Here is a 14,943-nt window from a genome sequence, read left to right as displayed (position 1 = left end):
ACATCTAATAAGGTTCATTTTGTGTTTTCTGACACTGTAGTACATACTGTAATTCATATAAAACAAAAGAAAATAAACATCTATAGGTGTGTATCCTGTATTGCTGTCTGGCAGATGAACCAAAAAATTGACAGAATGTTAATATAAGCAATCATTCAGGAAGAAGGAAGGAGATGAAGAAAAAGAAGGTGAACCCACGTAAACACAAACACACACTAGTGAGCAACTCTTCACACTTTAGAGGCAGTGAATACACACAGCCGGAGCGACAGGCTAACAACCACTTTGTTGCCCAGGGAACTGTTTAGGGGTTAGGTGCTTTGCTCAAGGGTGATTCCGCCGTGGAGGAACTGGCGACCCTTCTGTCTCAAGCTCACTTCTCTAACCTTAAGGTCATGGCTGCCCTAGTTCAGTTAGGCATCGTAGGTTTGCTTTGAAAGCAGTACCCAAGACTAGGAACCCACCCAAAGTACCACTGCAGTGGGAGAACACACTGGCTATTTATCAAACAGTGAAAACTCGTTCATTGGGCATACACTGTCCTTGAACATTGTTTGCCCACAAGACCAAGATAAACTTCAAAAGAAATAACACAGTTTTAGCTTCCCCTGGGAGGGGAAAAATATTATTTCTGGCTAAACTATCACAGTAAAATATAAGGCAACCACAATATCTGCTAGCTTGTTTTTTTCTGGCACTGAAATCTGAGGTTGCCATGTATTCTGCATAAACACTAACAGCCTGCGATTTTACAGCTATTTACTAATGTTTTCCCTTGGCAGCTATATTTCATAGCTCTTTTAACTTCACACACACACCCAACACAACTCCCTTCTCATCAGACTCCATTCCTTACTGAACCCTGTGCAATGCTAATAGATTTAAAAAACATGCTGCACCCAACATAGAGAGCCTAATACTTTTATCTGGATAAGCACAAAGGCCAAAGAACTGTGAGCCGAATGATTATAAAGTAATGTATAAACACAGGCAATTACCCCACATGTGACACCACAATAGCAGCCAACAGGCTACAGCACATTACGGTCCCTGCAGGCCTATAACAATATAACTAAAAGGACAATACTCTTCTATAATTAAACAGATTTATGGATAAACAAGTCATCTCCTCCCTCTTGCCAAGGACAACTATTACAGTAGACACTGAGCAGCACTTTGCCGGTCCTTTGGCTCTTCTCATCCACTGGCCTGTCATTTACAACCAGTAAACCTCAGGCTTGTGAACAGTCCCTGGTGACCAACAATCAGCATCACCAATCTGCATCATATCCCACATATTAGATACATCTGAGTAAAGGTTAGTGTTTAACTGCCTTCAAAAACTACACCCTGGAATTTCAGGTGCATCACCATTGTTGATACTGCTGTCAGGTTAAAACCTGGTATCTCCAGAATGGTACCTTGTTATGAGGAACAAGGAATACATTAGCCAATGTAATAACTTTTATTCCAAACCAATTTACATAGTTTCACCAATTACATAAAAAACATTTATGAAACGTACGCATTAGGTCAAAATTATGCAAAATGAAGAAGGGGAAACATGAAATAAACAAAATAAAATAAATGCATAAAAAAACCTTTGCTCTGACAGCAACATAACCTAAACCAGATCAGCTTAAAAACAGAATTCAGTTAATAAAATCACTTTCTGTCTAACACACAGAGAGAGAGAGAGAGAGAGAGAGAGAGAGAGAGAGAGAGAGAGAGAGAGAGAGAGAGAAAGAGACTGATTCAGACAGGAATTACTGCCTCCTGTGAACTTTAATTGAGGTACAGAGGTGGCTCGGGCACCCACAGTTAGTCCAGTATCTGTGTCTAGTCTGGACATGTTTAGCCTGCGTCACTGAGGGGAAGATAAACCCCTCTTACCCCCCGCCAGGGGACAAGTACGGACAACAGAAATACCGCTGAGCAGCATCAGCCTTCAATTAAAGGGTGCAAATCAAAATCTTACCCCATCTAAATCTCTCATCAGTATTAACTGAGCAATCACTGCAGTGATACGTAAGATTTTGCCAGTGCTCAGGTATAACTTATACTCCAGCTTTATTGTCCTATTATTAATCTTAACTAATAGTAATAACTGAGAATAAGAGGAATATGCTTTGTAACACCTGGTTTTGAATTAAAACAAAAAAAATTTATTATTTTATTTTATTATTTAATTATTCACCTCTTAAGCCTGTGGAAGTTTAATTCTTTACATTGAAGTAAGCCATTTTTAAGAACGGACTGCTTTCTGAATACAGGGCAGGGCAGGGCGGGCAGGAATGGATGGATGGATAGATGGATAGTTAACGACTTTTAAACACAGTACACTCTTAAAAATTGTGTTTTTTCAAGGGTTTTTATTAAAGGGAATGGGTCTATATTGAACCCTGAACACTCTAAGAAACTTTTGCATGATTAAAGGGTTTTTTGGATCATGAAGAGATTCATCAGATTGATGAAAATTATGTTATAGATGGTTTCTATTTAGCACCTTTTAGAGAAGGCTTCTGTACTGCACCAACAAGGGTTCTTCATTTGTTACAATATCTTTTTTTTTGTGCCGCATAGAACCCTTCTCTAAAAGGTGCAGAATAGGATCATCTATAGCACATTCTTTATCAATCTGAAGAACCCCTTCATGACTCAAAGAACCCTTTAATCATGCAAAAGTTTCTTAGAGTGGTCAAGGTTCTGTACAGAACCTTTTTCTCTACTAAAGAACCCTTGTAGGACGACCATTTAAGTATGTAATTTAAGAGATACAATGTAAATTTAAGTTGCATGAACTGTATGAAAGAAAGCATAGACCTTTAACGACTGACCATTTGCTAATTATAAAACTGTCCTACAGTGAAAAGCTGTAGCAGCACAAAGAACAGAAGAACATGTTCTTTCTCCTACTGCATAACGCACAGTAAGACAGGACTTTTCGTCCATGCAGCTGAAACCCTGGATGTTGCCATGCTTGCAGAGTAGTGATCTCTGGGGGAAGGGAAAGAAAAAGGTGAGGAAACATACAAAATTAAGGTTTTCAGTGTGCTTTGATTTTAGCACACTGCTGCTGCAAAGCCTTTTTGTTTTGAAACCTATTTTTCAAGTAAAATGAGATACTGGCTGCCACAAATGTACACACAATCTTTATAGGAAAGTCAGCAGCCAGCTTGCCAATACCCTGAGCAGTTATTTCAACTTACACAAGATCAGGCTCATATATATATACAAAAATATATTTAAAAATGACTCTTATAATCTAGTGAGAAGGACATAGATTGTAATATTTAGGACAGTGGTTCTCATGCATACCACTAGTGGAACATGAAGCAGCAAGAGGTGGTACACCAAATGACCTCGAAAAGATGTACTACTTACTTAAGAAATTTATTCATAACTGAAAATCTAAAATTTTAATGTGTAAATTACATAATGTTTCTCCTTTTTCATAATTATGCCCCAATGAAATTCATTTGTGTTGTAGAAAAATACAACATGCTACGCATACACTGTAGTTGGTTACATCTGTAAAGGAAGGGGGTGTGACAGCGTTCCTCCGCTTTTTTTTTCCAGGGAGATCCCCCAGTTTTTCTGAGAAATCCATGTAAAGAAAGCCCAGTGTCAGCTGCTTACTTGACGTAAGCAAAGGCTAGAGACAGACGTGAGCAATTTGGATTTTATTATAAAAAGGGCAAAGCAAAAACAAGAAAAACAAGCCAAGACCAAGCCTGAGATATGCTCTGGAGCCCAGAAGGACATAATCCAGAGGCAAAAATAGAGAAAAATTAACTGAGAATTCTGTACATGTGAAAACAAAATAGAAGAAAACACTCGGCTGAAGGAAAACGTGGCTGTTCTTCGCATCATTACAGCCCTAAAACAAGGTTTAACAAAGTGCCGCCTCTCCTTCACCTACTGCTACAACCGCGGAGAGCCGCTGTGAGCACCTGCCCCTGTAGCCTATAAAAGCACATAACTGATATTAAATTGACCTCTTCTGGTCAAATTTCTTTTTATTTCTTTCAAAACACTTACTGCCCATAAACTTTATAAGTTCTGACAAATGTATAATTGTGTTTAAAACATTCAGTTTAGGCCTATAGTTATTTGTATTCTCTCTATAATTTTTAGTAATTACAGTGGAACCTCTACCTATGAAATTGATCCGTTCCGTGACCCGGTTCTTAAGTAGAAAAGTTCATTTCTCGAGTCAATTTTCCCCATTTAAAATAATGGAAAAGCAATTAATGCGTTCCTGCCCCCACCCCGAAAGTCACCCTTTTTGAACTGATATATGTTTACAACACTCTCAAATTAGTAAAAAAATACATGTAGCCTTCCTAAATATAAAAAAAAAAAATACAGTGGTAACAGTAATAAAAAAGAAATAAAGTTTTAAGTGGTTACACATCGCTACCTTGAAGACCTGACGACTGGCTGGAGGAGTAACACAGGCACTGTCTGTATGACGGGAGGTGGGGGGTGGGTGGAATAACGGAGAGTAGGTGGGTGAATGTGGGGAGACGAAGCGTAGATACGGCTTAACTTAGCACGGATTTCGATGTCTGCTATTTACACTAATGCTAAATTGCTAAAACTACAATTTGCTAATCTTAAACGCTCACTCAAGTCTGGGCGCGCTGGGAGACTCGCCTATTGGGGTCAGTGGCCATTTCCAGCCGCCGGCTCAGCGGAGGCCCGGGTTCGTTTCTAGAGTCATGGTTCGTTGGTGGAGGCAAAAAATATTCAAATACCCAGTTCGTATCTTGGAAAGTTCGTTAGTAGAGGCGTTCGTGAGTAGAGGTTCCACTGTATTTTAGACCATTTTGTGTTAAGCTGCACATTTCAAACAAATTAAAAGCAACTAAAACATACAAAAATTCAAGTAAGATTTTGCCTTATGCTCCTGGAACAGAGGAAGAACCAGGGGCCACATGTTTCTGTGGTAAAGATCATAGGTGGTACTTTGAGGTTTTGGTTTAATAATGGGTGGTACTTGGTCTAAAACGTTTGAGAACAATTGGCTTAGGTCAATTGAGTGAAATGGCTGTATTTAAAGAGGTGAGACTTTCCCCATAAATGGACACCATTATTTTAATTATTATATTATTGCATTATAATAAGGTCAGTTAAGGAGTTTATTCTGACTGTTTTACACTTTCTAAATGTGAATTATGAGTTTGTCACAGCTGCGTGTTTTTTTTTTTTTCAGTATAAAAGGAGCTGAAACCTATTGGTGTGTTATCCATACTGGTAAACTTCCTGAATCTCAGAATCATTGGCCAATGCATCAGCCGTATTACCAAGCAGTGGGCATATCTGCATACTGAAATACACCCCAAATGCCTGAAATATGCTTCTTACTGATCCATCCGTACTGAGAAAAAACAAAAAAAAACAAGAGTCCTGCCAACCAGACATTCAATTCCAGGCAAATCTGACAATAACAGACCTGGAAGTTTTCTGGGACTGAAAGGAAGATTCCCCTCTGCCCAAAAAGTAGAGTCATTTTGAGATTAGCATTCCCTATATGATGATGGTTTTGAGACACATATGATTTGAAGGTTAATTATAGCGGGTATGGCTCATCAGAGCAGGCCATCGCAATCAGCTCAGTGAGAAAACAAGTGGGTCACGAGGCGAAGCGCTGATTAAAATCACATTGATTATAGTGTGGGGTTACTCCTCCTGATTTTGAGTGCTGGCCCAACATCTGTTCACTTCACCACGAGGTACAGGCAAAGGAAAAATTTAATGCTAACTAAAAAGTACAATGCCTGCACCTGCACCGACACACACACACATGCACACACAAAGTGAAGGTTTAAAATAAGCAAGAACCATGCATATAACATTTTTATGAAACTACCACAATTTTCATTAAAAAATGCAAAACAATTGAGAGAATTTTTCCGTGAAAACAAGTGATTGCACTCATCATTACACAGTCTCTGATTTCATTCATGGTCCTCTGCCTTAGTTCAGAGTTTCAGATCAGTATCAGCAATGGAATGAGATAAAGTAGCTTATATACGTGTGTGTGTGTGTGTGTCTTTGTGCTCTTGTGTTTTGAACCTGGGCATTTGGCTGAATGGCAGACGTGCTGAGTGGGCAGAGGGTGAGCAGCAGCTGGAGCAGGGCCCACTGAGGCCCCTACAAGCCCCTGGCTGTCAGAGACTGAGAGAGAGAGAGAGAGAGAGAGAGAGAGAGAGAGAGAGAGAGAGAGAGAAGAGACATACAGAGAGAGAGAGGAGAGAGAGTGAGAGACAGACAGACAGAGAGACACACAGAGGGAGACAGACAGAGAGAGAGAGAGAGAGAGATACAGAAAGAGAGAGAGAGAGAGAGAGATACAGAGAGAGAGAGAGAGAGAGAGAGAGAGAGAGGAGACATACGGAGAGAGAAAGGAGAGAGAGTGAGAGACAGATAGACAGAGAGACACACAGAGAGAGACAGAGAGACACACAGAGAGAGACAGGGAGAGAGAGAGAGAGCAGACATACAGAGAGAGAGAGGAGAGAGAGAGTGAGAGACAGACAGACAGAGAGACACACAGAGGGAGATGGACAGAGAGAGAGAGAGAGAGAGAGAGAGAGAGAGAGAGAGAGAGAGACAGACACCATGTATGATGCATGTATGTAGTTTCCTCACTAAACACTGAAGAGTACAGCTAACCTGCACAGTGTTTCCTTTTACATTTAGCTTTAGCTTCACCTTGAGGATGTCAAGCAGCATTTATTTTTCCCATATCCAAATCTCATATTAAGTGTATTTGCTTGTGAAATAAAAAGTATAACGTGGCTGGTTCCCTTCGTATAAAGATACTCACTGTATGATTTGCATTCCATTCAAAAAACATATTGGAAGTGCATCGTTTAATCATATCACTCCTGCGGGAACTGCATTGATTAGTTTGCAAAAAGCTCAGAGATACTAACACTCCCCAGCAGAAAAGATAATTTCACACCCTGCTATAAACAAGGGGAAATAATAGCTAGTCAATAGAGGGATTATATTTCCCTCTTGTCCACAATCCTAGACACGATCCTTGAGAGTCTCTGCAAAAACAAGAGCTATGCCAGATAAATGGTGCCTGCGCTGTTCAACAGCAATGTGAAATCAATATACAGTTAGAAATGGCAGGAGAAAATATCATAGTAAGCCAGTTATTGACGTGTTGCAGTAATTTACACTTGCCATTACAAGATGAATTGGGGCGATATTTATTTAGCCGAGAGAGAGCTGGCAACTCTGAGATGGTACGGCAGCTGCTGCGGTTGCCAGATGCTGGAAATACACCCTCCGTCCATCAAAACTCCTCCCTTGATGATTTCCTCCTTGTTGCAACCTGACAACCTTAAAACAACTGTATAATTAGAGCTGCATCTGCCACGGCGCGTCACTCTCTGGATCGATCAGGCAGCACTGGACCAAGACAGACGACAACTCACAGGAAGAGGGGGAAAAAACTGTCTCAGTTTCGCTGGAAGACAAGAGTCTATTTCCTAAAACGCTTTGAAAAACACAGTGAAAGGATGCACTGCTGATCTTTACCTGGCTCAAACTGATTACTGCACAAACTGCCCTCAAGGCACAACTCATGTTTCGTACTGATGACTTAAGGCTCCCATGCCTCAATACCTACTTCATAAATACTCACATTAACATACTTACAACTTGCTTACATCTTTAAATATTGTACAGAATTGTGATTAGAACAATAAAACACGCTATATTTTCTAATACCTCACCTTACACATGATAATGTTTACATCAGGGGCCAGCTCCCTATACCTAGATTAAGTCTACACCAAGACGTAAAGGAATTTCCAATGGAGATTCACCCCAAGAATTACAGTTTACCCAAGACTATATATAACCTGCATCTGTGAATTTGGGACTATGTGACTTTGCTGTTTAGTTGTTTTTTTTTTTTTGAGTTTTGAGGTTTTTTAAGTTGATAAATGATCAGGAATCAGAGTAACTGTAGCTACCTGTGGAACACTGTATACTGCTAATGTGCTATACATAACTATGCTCTATTTAGGCATTAGTAAGGAACCAAAGGAAGAAAATGTCACAAAATAAGCAGTGCACTGCAACCCAAAAATCATCCACAAAGGCTTTTTTCTCCTGCTGACAAGAAAATAAGGGGCATGATGTGCCTTACAAAATTTTAAAACTATGCACACCATCATATGTCTGTCATTAATGCCCAATTTAAAAATCCCCACATTTTTCAGTCCTGCTGCAGCTGGGCGAGTGACGGCGAGGTGAGGTAGTTAACTCTAACCACATCTTCTCCAGCAACAGTGACTCATAATGAAGGGCACGATGTAAAATGTCATGGCGGATCATCCTCTCCAGTCTAAAGACAAGAGGAAGAGGGGGATGAGTGTAGCAGAAAGGAACGAAAGGGCTAAGACACAGCGCTGCATAAAGTCTGATATATATTAAGCACATGCACCACCACGGAGCATGACATACAAGATGATGGCAACAACTTTAACATGGCTTTTAGCAACACGTCAAGTTGCTGTTCAGAAAAAAAAGAAAGCAATCTTCTTTAAGAGCTGGAAAAACCTTGAAAAGGAGAGATACATACATTTACCATGAATTAGACAGCGAGTACAAAGTAAGCTTGGAGATTCATATTACGAGCATGAAGGAATAATAGCAGTTTCATGCTGTGCAGAAGTCACACCGTGCAGTTTTACCCTATTCACATTTTTAATGAAAAAAAGAAGCTCATCACTGGTGGCAAGTCCAAGCTTGTTCACTGTGATTAGCATGGTGAGAACTTCCCACAGCAAAACCAGCATCCCCAGTGCCTCAGACCTGCTGGATATTACTGATTACTTTAAGAATAGCAGAGATTAGGAATCAGATTGCTACATTTCTATATGCTGTATCTTAATTGTTGAGTCTTATGGTAGATACATATCATGTCTGAATCAGCCTTTAACTATAGCCTTATAAATGCAATAAATTCATTAAAAGCATGAGTTTTCAGTCCCCCCTGCAATTAAATGTCTGAATAAATGCCCTTTATTTCAGCATTCCACTTACTGTATGCAATAATATGATGGTGCAGCTTCAGTATATTACAAGCTCCCTCTAGTGGGTAAAATTTTACATATGGTCATCAGCACTGAGATACAGGGCCTTGTAAGACAGTTCAACTGACAAAGTTCAAATATTTATGAAATATCTGTAAAATAGAAACTAATTTTAAAATACATGGCAAAAATTAAAAAGTGGACAGTGTTAATAAGCCAAGACCATTCCGCTTCTTTAAATTTATGTTTTATATGAACCACACACATAACAGTCATACACTGAGCCGAGGCATATGCCATAAACAGTGAGGCAATGTATGTATAGTACAAGTCTAATCTGCCAGTGGTGGTGACTGTGAGGTGCATGTACAAAGGTCTGAGTTCACATTCTGGCCTGTTAGCTAGAAACAATGATTTATGTTTTTTAAAGAAAAAAATAGAAAGAGAGAGGGAAAAAGTGAAAGGAAAGGAAAGAGAAAAAAAAAACACCCCGCAGTGCAGCACACGACTTAAATTAAAATAGAGGGGGTGGGGGGATTCTTCAAGGTTAATTACATGTAGATCTTCTTCCCCGTTTGAATTAAAATCACTAGCTACATGCTGCAGTAACACAAGTGGAGCCTTCAAGCCTACGTGTACCTCCGGATAATTCTTACAGCACACCATATCTTAACGCTTGACCCCTCCATAACTGCACCACAGGGATTTTTTGGGAACATTCAATCTGTTCGGAAAAAAATTGGGGTGAACTGAAGAGCACTCAAGTCCATGTTCCAACTGTTAAGTATGCTTGTAATATGAATAGTAGTATCTATAATTAAATTAGGAAAGACGCTGAACTTTTACTGCTTCTCGACTTGGCAAGTGTATGTACCCAGGCTTAAAAATCATAAGACTTTTAACAAGATATGGTTATAATATACAGGTTACCTGATCACATTTCACTGTTTAAGATTAGCGTCTATGCAAACACGGGTTTTAATAAGCAGGTATGGAAGACGTTATTCTTAAAAGAAACTCTGCAGTTTAAAAGTGTTAAACATTTATAAAGTTCACATTCACCAATCCTTTCCAAACATAGTTCTTCAAGGAACTAGAAGCGCTGCATACGAACTCATGCGGATTTAGTGACTTTACACAAGGTGGATGTCTTCAAACCTTTCTCACACTCACCAAAAGTTTTTCAGGGAACAAGAATTATTCATTTTGGAGAATTATTTCTGAAGCATCAAATGACATTTTAACATAACGTTTAACGTTTAAGCTGAAAGTTTTCAGAGCAAACATTTGATAAAATATTAAACAGGTTTCTTGAATTACTAAATACGTTATACACACTATGAACAATCAGAATACAAATTATTGCAGCAAAATGCTAAAAATCACGCTAAACGCTAAAATAAATTGCACCAAATGGCACCCAATTATTGTCACACAATAGTCACTTTCCCCTAAGAACATTGGATAGTAATCACATTAATATAACCAACTTGGTTCAACTCTCACTGCCCTTTTTCTCAGCTCCACTGACCATACAGGAGCACTCTGTATATCTACATTTACAGACTGCAGTCTTGTATCCTTTTTTTATTATGGTCGGGACCACCACAGAGCAGGTATGATTTGGGTGGTAGATCACTCTCGGTGCTGCAGTGGCACTGATGTGGTGGTGATGCTGCTGTGAGTGTGTGCTGTGCTGATATGAGTGGGTCGGTCAGACACTGCATGGCTGCTTATGTTTTTAAGCACTTCGGTGTCACCACAGCACTGAGAATAGTCCACCCACCAAAAATATCTTGCCAGCAGTCTCCTGTGGACAGTGTCCTGTGACCATTGATGAAGGATTAGAGAACGATCAGCAGATGAGCTACTGACTCTGACTTTATATCTACAAAGTGGACCACCATAGAGTGGAAAGTGAGTGGACACAGTTTTCCACAGCAGCACTGTTGTCTTCTTCCCTTTTACCAATGCAACAAACACTAACACACTGCCACCACATGAGTGTCAGCTCATGTAGGGGTCCTGACCATTGAAGAACAAGGTGAACAGGGATTAAGAAGTATGCAGAGTAACAGATTAGTCTTTAATTGTAAAACTACTAAGTGCTCCTATATGGTCAGTGGAGCTGATAAAATAAACAATGAATGTAGAACCAATGAGGTCATTAATGTTTAGACTAAGGTGTATATTATAATCATTATAATTATATGCTACTTCTTATACTAATAATAATAGAAATAGTAGGGGATATAGTTACTAATCATCATAAACTTATAGAGGTGACGGTAGCATAACTTAAAGGGCACATATATAATTTCCTGAAAAGCAAATAAGCATTAAAGACTCAATATGTTTAAGCCATGGTTGTATATATCTACAGACTTTACTACTAAAGAACCCTTGAAGGACCTCCTTAAAAGTGTAGAGCACATTACATGTTCTAAATGAGTGATATTGTGTACCGTGTATTGAACTGTATGGATGTGGCGGTAATTCCCGGTCATGCCTGAAAGTAGATAGTGAAGTGGGGAAGAGTGTTAGGGAGAGTTCAGTTCTGAGGCAAACCGGTGCTAGCACTGGGTTCACGGGCAGTATCACACACAAACCCTCCTCCTCCTCCTATTCGTCTTCTCTATCCCCCTCTCCACTCTGCCTCCCCCTCCTTCCATCCCTCCCTCCGGCTGGGAGTGCCACAGAAGAGCGGAGATGCCCAGAGAGACGGAGAGAGAGAGAGAGCGAGGGAGTGAGGGGGCGAAAGGCAAGGCAAGGCAAAACTTCAGCTGCGAAAGAAAGAAAAGGAAGAGAGAGAGAGAGAGAGAGAGAGAGAGAGAGAGAGAGAGAGAGAGAGAGAGAGAGAGAGAGAGAGAGAAACATCAGGCATCAGCAGATAGGAGGAAGGCACTCTTCAACTTTCACTCCCATTCCCAGCTGTTTTACAGGAGAGAGTTAGCCTTTGAAGAGCTGGTGGCAAAATACACACACACACACACATATACTCACACACATATACTCACACACCGACACACTCGTGCATATTTTCCCCTCCAGATAACTAAGCAACTGTTCCCTTGCTGGCCTCTCCCTGACTCTCTCCCCCCTGGAACACTTTCTTTTTTTTTTCCCCTTTTTCTTCTTTGGTTTGTTTGGTTTTAAATAATAAATGATACTACGCCTTATCCTGCCTATCTACATATTATTAAATATAGAGGAAAAAAAATTCATGCAGCACTCATACAACAGTTTTAGCGGTGCACTTCGCGTCGCCCACACACTCTCGTCTGGTGCATGGCTGGGTCACAAAACAGCCTTCATAACAGCAAACCAAACACTTAGCAATATCAAGCTGTGATTCAAGAAAAGAACAACAGTGCGGCGAAGACTGGCTTTTTTGTGGTTTCAATGTTGCGGTCATGGATTTTTTATTAGTCATGTCGTTGTCTATTTTAATCCCTGAGGTGTATTCTCAGATTATTGAATCTCTTCTGAAGGAAAAAAAAACTGCATTTCCTTAGGGCTATTGCTCTGTTCCTTTATAAAGTTTCTCTCTGTAAACTTTGAACATGGTAGAACACTCGTTGTTGTTGTTGTTGTCTATGCATCATCACTCTGGTCTAAACCTAGTAACTTTTTTTAATATCGTTCTGTACTTTACAGTGGGCTGCTGTTGTGTTTTAAAGCAAACTTTTAAGACCTCAGTACAAGAAAACATTACCACCTCCAGACAATGCAAATATAGCATGTCAGTATGGTGCCCTCTGACATGTCAATATCTATATCATTTGAAACTAGTCTTTTTTTGTGCGTGTTTCCCTATTTGTTTGTCTTTTTTTGTCTTTCTTTCTCAGATAGTTTAACCTTGTTATCAGCTCATCTAGATCGCCTACCCATTCATTACACATCAGATTCTCACCACAATATATAGTTGATTAGGTGTTTAAAGTTGCTGGACTCCACCCAGTAGGCAACATTTTAGACATTATGACAACTATGCTTGTTAAAATGATGACTAAGTGCTTGAAATAGTGGAGTTTGTAATACCGCTGCCCTTCTCCTGACATACTAGGATTTGATTCCCAGCTCAGGTAGGAGTTCCAAGCCATGCCAATATGAGTCATTGGGCAAGACTCTTAATGCTGCATTCACTTACCTCTGCAACATGATTAAATCTGTACGTCACTCTGAATAAGTGTCTGCTACATGCCAAAAACGTAAAAGCAAAAATATGAATAAAAGAAAAATTGCTTTCATGTGTCTTAAAAAAACTAGGCCTTCTGGTTTTCATATCAAACTCAAGAGATGTCCATCAGAGAGAGAGAGAGTCAGAGAGAGAGAGAGATAGAGCGAGAACGAACATGAGGTGTCGATTGCTTGCCGTCAACTCATCGGATGTCCTCCGCGCTCATCCAGGAGCACTCACGTGTGAAAACTTGCCGCAACTTTCGCCGGGGACGTCTTTTGACGGGCGGCAGGGAGAGCTCTTGACAGATCCGGGCGATGGCGGGCCGTCTCTCGGCCATTTGGCATGCGGTGGGCGTCTGGCACGCTGGAGACTGCCTGTCAAACGCCTATGACTCCATAGAAGAGTGTGGGGGGACCCTACGGAGCGCCAGATGGGCCATTAAGGTAGTATTAATGTAGATGCCATGGCTTTTCCCGCGCTGACTGGGACATGCTCTTTAGAACTGCGAGCAGCTGCTGCCATTTACTCCGACAGCTCCCCGCTAACTTTGGGCCAACTGGCAGAGTCAGAGTCTTTGTACCTGAGCGGGCAAGACAGAAAAACACTTTGAACTGGCCCTGGAACACACACATGCACAAATAAGTTGAAGAACATAAACAGACTGTATGGACAGCCTAATGTGAAGGAATGTGCTTCAACAAAACATGAAAATGAGAAATGAACATATAACTAAAGCATCCAAATGCCTGAAATATTATATTATTACCACAAATATGCATACATACATATATAAAACTGACTTGTAACACCATTCCTACACACAACACAAATATTTTTCTAATCACAACCACAAAACATAGTGTGTTAATGCAATGTTTTCATAACCATTTACTCTAAGCACTAATATCATGCTTTAATTGAGAGAAAATTGCCTGGTGGTGAAGAAATAAAGAATAATCAGGGGAAAAAAACAAGCACAGATAAGCACTCCAATCAGCCACATTCCACTCAACTAAATAGACTGAAATAGTATATTTTCAGACCATTAAGGAAATCACATAGACAAAATCCTATTAAGCCAATTATTTCTTTCCTCACTACAATTTACAGAATTGGAGGCATTCTCTGCCATGCACTTGCATCTTAGTACAGGAAATAGATTTCAAAAACACAAAAGCTTGATTCTATTTAGTATAACAAAGCACTTCAACCAAGAAAACGGTAACAGTTAAAGCTTGAACACATACAGTGGTTGCATGCATGGGACCACCATTCATTATTTAATTTCTAGTCAAAACAGCCATTATTCATTTGTAGTCATTCATTTTCCAGTGTCGAGAGATTGCTGAATACACATATTTATCAGAAATGTACTCTCAGATAAAAAACAATTTAAGGTTTCTCAGTATGTACATGAAGATCATTTGTTTTATTACAGCTCTCACTTGATGGGGATAGAAATCTAGAGCACCATTTCTACTGCTTCAAAATCCAGTCTTAGAAGTTGGTTGCATACTTCTAAGTATCATACTTAGCAATGTTAATGTGTCTGGACTCCTTACATGTTCTGAGAAAAACATCCACTTTTATTGATGGATTTGCCCAACTTCTAATTTTTGTTAACTGCTTTTTCTTAGTATCAGTTCATTTACATGTTTACATTCTTTTTGACCCATAGTATGGAGTTATCTTCTC

Source organism: Hoplias malabaricus, chromosome X2 (assembly GCF_029633855.1).
Source record: "Hoplias malabaricus isolate fHopMal1 chromosome X2, fHopMal1.hap1, whole genome shotgun sequence".
Lineage (NCBI taxonomy): Eukaryota > Metazoa > Chordata > Actinopteri > Characiformes > Erythrinidae > Hoplias > Hoplias malabaricus.
This window is presented reverse-complemented; position numbering follows the sequence as displayed.